Genomic DNA, 7140 nt, shown 5'->3' with positions numbered 1-7140 from the left:
CTGCAAACAATCCTGATTAGTCATGGTGTTGTCTGGAGTAGAAATCTACACTTGCTGCTGACATCTTCCTGCGAAGGAAAATTACTTGAAGAAACTACCCCAGGATCATTTTTTTTTTCTGAGTTAACTTGTGTAAATAAAGGGAATTTATGATAAAACATTGAAGTCAATGTCCAGATGTCAGTACAGGGGTAGAACTAAATGTCCTGCTTTGAGGATGGGTTGGCTCAGCTGCAGAAGTGTGAGCCAGTCATCAAAATGGGATTTGTAATTTATAGAGAAGAGAGTAAGAAGAAATGCCCAAATCCTTCACCAAGGACAAGGGAACGCTTTCATGCACAAAAGCTCAAAAGTGATCCCTACTGACTTTAAAATTGCCTATGTCAGTGCCAGCTGTCTAGATCTGTAGCAGGGATTTTGAGAGATTCTGCTCATCTGGAAAAGTTCCTGCCGTGTAGGAAGCATTAAAGCTGCATTTACCTCCAGGTGACCTGTATGCTCTCTTTGTTGATGCTCTTAATGTAGCAATCATCTTGTCACAGCCTACAGGAGAGAAGCAGAGGTCTTACATCACACAGTGTTAATCCGCAAATAAGAATGACCAAGATATGAGAGAACTTCAGTGATGTCACATGGTCAATCTTCTATAGACCTATTTTTATTAGACCTCTATACTTATTTATTGACTATAAAGTTTTTGAATGCAAGAAATTGTACTGGAGCACACAAAATCTTTTATTCTAGGCTAATTTCCTGCTTCCTTATTATTCTGTTTCTATAACTATGAAATGGAGGGTGGATGCTCTCTTGTATGTGAGCTGGTGCCCAAAACAAAACCATATTTTAGAGCATCCCATCCAGAGGCAAAGGAGTTTCTTCAGATTGCCAACCTGGATTTACATCTGTTGTGGACTGAATGGAAAACTGGGATAAAAAGCAGTCCCAAAGCTCTACTATTATTGTTCAGATTTTGAACAAAGTGTTTAATACAGCCTGGTTTTCAGAGAAGCTCCTAATTAAGAGTGTAAGATAAAGTACTTCATTTTACCCAGGTGATCAAAGCCAATTAGGGATAGTGCCCAAAATCTGGATAAGCAGAAAGGAACACAGATCTCTGTCACTGTGTACAAGGCCATCCATCCTTCCCCAGGCTTCAGTGGCTTTTGCTGCTCTTGGCAGACACTCTGCTGCTTCAGAGGAGGCACCACGGGTAAGCACAGACAGCAGGGCTGGGACAGAAATTCCCAAAAACAAGCAAGATGCACCCAGCTGGGATGGATGCAAAGAGAAAGCTGGGGAAGGTTTAAGGCCTCTTAGTACCCTCACCCCCGTATGAATTTAGCACCTGCTTCACATTGGATCCAGCATCTCGACAGAGCCATGTCCCAGGTCACTGTGACCTCCTGCAAAGGAATACGTTGTAGATCATACCCATATAACACGGCTCTGAGGCATGGAAGCCAAGTCAATTATAACTTAGCAGCTCAGCTAAGGTTCAGAAGCATAAAAAAATCCTTGCATTTGCTTTTTTTTTTTTTTTTTCTGCACAATTCCTCATCTTTGAAACTGGGATAACACTGACCTTCCTCACACAGGGGTTAAGAGAAACCCATTAATGTTTGTGACCAGAAATAAAAGTTAAAAGGTTAAGTAGTTGCTGTTCATGCCAATAATTCATCATGTTGGGCATAAAATTAGAGTTCACAGTGACCTTTCATTTTCTAAAATATTCTTTTGGCCAGACTCTCGTATCTCCTCTAAATCCAGAATACACACATCTATAACAGCAGATCTGTTGTAGGTTTGCTGTGCTAAGAGCTGATTTTAATATCAGCCAACTCTTACTATTAATCAGATATCAAAGTTCATGCAAATCCTTCCAGGCAGATAAATATTTTTTATTACTACCATAAAACTGATGATAAATTAATTGTTCCTCATTTCCATAAACATATCCAACAGTAGAATGTCTTTCTAGGTAATGCAATTACCTATTAATTATTTTCTTGTCTTCATAAAAATGAATGTGTGTGAGAGAGAAACAGAGAAATTTATGTATACACTAGAATATATAAAAAAGCTTCCCTTGCATGGGTATATGCTTTTATGTAGGACTTCATTAATGGTTTCTGTATCAGCTACAAATTTTCAGGTTCATCAGAGTAATTATGATTCCTGGCTCCAGCTCATAAATGAACCCTCATTTTTATGTATGATTCTGCTGAGAAAATTATGACTAGTCCTAAAGTCATTGGGTTCCTAAGTTACTTGGAAACACGGGACACATACATTTATATGCATACACAGCTTTGCCAAATATTGTAGTTTTGTTTTGTTTTGTTTTTTCAGGGATGGGGGCAGGGAAAGATCATTGAGAGTTCTTCAAAAAAGCTGTGATAGCTCACTGTGTTCTTTAGGCATTGTCAGCATTCTCCCTCCCCTTTTAGAAGGAAGGAAGCAATTGTCTGTAGCTGTGAAAGTCATTGAACAGGCTAAGCTCTTCTGGCCCTTCTGAACAGTATCCAGAGCCAGCCAAAAGTTCAAGACAACAATAAAGGCAGAGTGTAGCATGTTGACAGAGACAGGAGACAGGACTGGGAGCAAGGCAGATGGTGAGATTTCCTCTTCCTTTTGCTACAACCAGCCCTAAGGAACTGAAATGGAAGTGAAGTGTCATCTTGTATTCTCTCTCCCTGCAGCCAGACATAACGTGAAGATGTGCTTTGATGCAGCTTTATTCAGAGAAGGTGACAAACTGCAAAAAATTATAGAAGATCAGAGGTTCTGAATAGAGAAAAAATTCCTAGTTGTGCCTGTGGCTCCACAGGGCTCTGATATGCAGGCATGTGCTCTGTCCCTGACAGCTTTACAAGGGTTGCAGGGTGCCTGCAGATGAGGAAACCCTACAGGGGTTTCCAGCCTGGAAACTCTGGACATGCACATGCACTAGAGGAAGGGTGTTCATATACACCAGAGTGGATACCACAGAGAAATCATTCCTGTTTCTGCCTGTGGATATATGCCAAACAATGTCAAAAAATGTGTTGAAACCTATCCTGGGTCCCAGAAACTTCTCACTGGTAGTCATAAAAATATTTCCTGGTGAGTAGAATACATCTGAAATCTCCGTATGCTCTCTCTTAGGTGAAAGTAGGCAAACAAAATGTTAATTGAATTGCAGAAGTGACTACACTGGGTTAACAGTATCAATAGTTACCAATAGAGCTTCTGCCGGTGGAGAACATCTACAACCACCAGAAAGCCTTTCTTCTTCTTGTCTTTGTTTGAAACTTGAGGCTGTGTCTTTACTATTAAATTCAACAGTAGTAGGGAATTTTTGTAGGTAATGAAAATCACTGTTTCTGCTGCCAAATTGACAGAATGCCCCCAAAAATGGCTACACTCAGGTCTGGAGACACAGACCACCAGGTAGATCAGGCCTATTCCCAGTGGGAACCTTGGATGTCACTACCCTGATTTGAATGTTAATAGAGTATAATAATATGAACCTAGCTCTATCCCATACACAACAATTTGTGGCCAGCAAAAGATTCCCAGAGCCTGGAGAGGGATCACAGAAGAGCAACTGGAGGGCAACACAAAGGAATTTTGGCTACTTCAACCAGTAATTTGGCTTCACTGAGAGCCCAGCTCGAATGCCTCTATCACACACACACTCTCCTAACATGGGGAATAAGAAAAAGCAGTTAGAGGTGTGCACCTGCCTGGATGGCTGTGATTTATGGGCATCCCAGAGATGTGGGGGGGTGGCTCCTGTGACTGGGGGTTGGAGTGGAAGGGTCCAAGCTCTTTGGGAAGGACAGGCAGGGACACAAGAAGGGGTGACACCCTCTACATTAATGAATAGTCAGAGTGCATGGAGCCCCACCTGGTGATGGAGGAGGCACTGACTGAGAACTCCTGGATCAGGATTAAAGGGAGGGCAGGGACAGTGACACTATAACCTAGACCTGCTGCAGGTCACCCAGCCAGGAAGACTGAGGGGATGAGACCCTGTAGAGACAGATGGGAGTGACCACACATTTCCAAGCCCCCGTTCTCCTGGGGGACTTCAACTACACCAATATCTTTTGGAGGGACAACACAGCAGGGCATAAGCAATCCAGGAGGTTCCTAGGAAATCTTGGTGACAACTTCCTTTGCCAACTAATAGAGGAGCTATGAGGAGAGGTGCTATGCTGGACCTTGTTCTCACTAAAAAGTAGGGGTTGGTGGGGAAAGTGAAGCCCCAGGGCAGCCTTGGCTGCTGTGAACCTGAAATGGTGGATTTCAGGATCCTTGGGGCAACAAGGAAGGCTCACAACAAGCTCACTGCTCGCGACCTCAGGGGAGTAGACTTTGGCCTCTACAGGAATCTGCTTGGTAGAATGCCACGGGATAAAGCCCTGGAGTGAAGAGGGGGCCCAAGAAAGTTGGTTAATATTGAAGGATTGCCTCCTCCAGTACCTAAAAGGGACTACAAGAAGGCTGGAGAGCAACTTTTGAGAAGGGAAGGTAAAGATAGGACAGGATGAGTTGAATTTAAACTGAAAGATAGTAGGTTTAGATTGGACATTAGAAAGAAATCCTTTCCTGTGAGAGCAGTGAGACACTAGAGTAAGTTGCTCAGAAAAACTATGGATGTCCCATCCCTCAAGGTATTCCAGGCCAGGCTGGATGGAGCTCTGAGCAACCTGATCTAGTGGAAGGTGCCCCTGCCCACGGCAGGGGGTTGGAATGAGATGATCTTTAAGATCCATTGCAACACAAATCATTCTATGACTCTGCTAATGTAGTTTTTTTCATGCTCCAGTTCTAGAAAGCAATCTAGATATATTTAACTTCTTGGAATAGATGTAGTTTAAACTTTTGGGGGATGAAATGGTAATCACAAAAGAGATCAGGAATTTGTTTTGCATAATATGTCAGCAGAGTATGTTGTGCATGATCTTATAATGTGCACTTCAGTACTGGTAATTATGTATCTCATTGTAGAAATCTCACTTTTGTAATTAATGTTGCTTCATTTTCTACTGGGAAATATAATTCGTGAGTGGAATGGAAAAACCTTAATGAATCAATGTCAGTGTTCAAAGGCTTGAAAAGCCTGTGGCAGAAATTAGACTTGTTTAAATGATACAAGCAGGTAATCCTATCACAACCTAACAAGACCCTGTTTATCTTCAAGGCTGAGGTAACTGATACTCAGTCTTTCAATATAAGCCACATTTGTTTAAAATTCCTTTTCACATACTGATTTGATGAAACTAATTCTATCTCTGCAGTGATTAATTTTATAATGTAAAACTATCAACCAGCATGAAAAAACCTTCAAATCTTCAAAGAGGGTTAAAATGTTTATTCTCTTCACTAGTATGCTAAAAGATGCTACATATGGTTCATATTCTGCTAAGAAGTGGAAGATCTTTAAGCTAATCCTGCTCTTTATAGTTGTCTATCTTGGGTGAGCAGTCATTCTGTTCTTCACTCACTTCATGTGTTCAGCTGTTTAAATCTTAAGGAGTCATAGGAAAACTTCATCACTGGCAAAATATGCGGGCAGTCAGAGAAGCTACATCGAGGCAGTCTCAAGTCTGAGAGTGTGCAAGGTCCCCCCTTTTCAACTACTGACTGTTGTAGATGTTGCCACAACTGACCATTATCTTTGTTGTGAAATGTGAGATTGCATAGCTGTGTCTAGATGGTCTGGCATGTGACACAAAAGTGGGGAATCCATGGAGAATGCAGACACAAGAGAAGTTAAAATCTAGCTAAGTCACCTCACTGATTCATTGTTTATTTCAAAGATGATGCAAGATAAATTGTCTTCCACTGAGCTATAGGAATTACTGAAGAAAATGAGACACGTTGAAAAACTTAGTGGAAGAAATGTTCTGGCAGGTAGCATTTTGATTACAAGGCACATCCAGATCACTGAATATGTTGGTACCTGAAGGTTTACCTTGGGGTAATGAAAAGCATGCCAGCTTGAGCACAAAGCAGGAGCTTAGGGGTTTACTAAACATTCAGATATCATCAGTTTGTGTTTTATCTGTTAAATAAAATCTCTGGAACTTTGTGGCTTAAGAAAACCTCAGTCATTTTATAGAATTTTTAAAGGAAATCTGGTTCATTCCTCACTTGCTGAGTTTCTTTTTTCCCTCTTCCTAATGTCACTCCTGATTTGCTGTGATGTGGGCTGGTTTTTGAAATACTCTTATATGGACTTGAAAAATCTGATCTTCTACTAAGTCAAAGGCAAACCCTACAATTACTTTAGTGAAGCTGATCCTCAGTTGTCATCTGGAGGTGAAAGTCCCTTTCCACTGCAAGCCTGGGAAGAAACGAGAATAAAACATGAATGAATTTCTGTGTTTCTGTCATGAAAGTCACATCTGAGTCTTCAGCACTGCATTTTATCTGGCATTAGGAAAGAGACATTAGCATTGTTGAAGTCCAGCCCTTAAGGATTAATTATTATAAAAACACCATTCCAAGTATGAATTTTGGAAGTGATTAGAAATCTCCTTAATTTTCAGTTTTTTCTCTTAAGAAACAGCTTCCTTGCCTTCTGAAACATGAGGGGGGCAAAGGCTTAACATTTCTAATCCCAAATCTGGAAATTTGAAGCAAAAGGTGATTTTTCTGAAAATGTTGGACTCGGTCACTTTTATCTCCATCAAATCTTCCTTTAAAGTGACTGCACTCCATTTTGCTGTAAAACTGTGTCTCACAGGAAAAATATGATTCTTCTCACTATGAGTCAATCTTGCATCCCTGAAAAACCAGCAGTGCTTCTTGTGGGAATGGGGTTTTCTTTGTTCCAGAAGGAAGAGGTTAAGGTGTATAAGCACAGGTCATAAAGGCATATTAATCACAGAGTATGTACTAATGAGGCAGCTGCTCCAGCTCGATTAGAATTGCAGTCATTCCCTCACTCCTTTGCCTTTGCAGAAGTGTTATTTTTAATTGGAAGCGGCACTTGCAAATCCCCTCATCCAGTTCATTATGGAAGAGCATTGTCAGGAGTGGATGGCAGTGGGATGCATTAGCAGGGCACTGTGTGTGCTCTCGCCTCGTGCCAGCTCCGTGCGCTCCCCCCAGGCAGAGCAGACACTTCATTGAACACCCTGACTGCTC

The 7140-nt window shown here is 41.4% G+C and overlaps 1 long non-coding RNA gene across 1 annotated transcript; it reads right to left on the bottom strand.

Moving 5' to 3' along the window:
- Nucleotides 1–5786: 5786 nt before the first annotated feature.
- Nucleotides 5787–6836, bottom strand: LOC137474981 (uncharacterized). Its single transcript, XR_010999647.1, has 3 exons — nt 6758–6836; nt 6142–6334; nt 5787–5962 (listed from the first exon to the last, which is right to left on the bottom strand). It is a non-coding gene; the product is annotated as an uncharacterized lncRNA (long non-coding RNA).
- Between the last annotated feature and the right edge of the window lie 304 nt (nt 6837–7140).

The sequence above is a fragment of the Anomalospiza imberbis genome, chromosome 1 (assembly GCF_031753505.1).
Source record: "Anomalospiza imberbis isolate Cuckoo-Finch-1a 21T00152 chromosome 1, ASM3175350v1, whole genome shotgun sequence".
Taxonomy (NCBI): Eukaryota; Metazoa; Chordata; class Aves; order Passeriformes; family Viduidae; genus Anomalospiza; species Anomalospiza imberbis.
The sequence above is the reverse complement of the archived record's forward strand: the minus strand, read 5'-3'. Positions and strand labels throughout refer to the sequence as shown.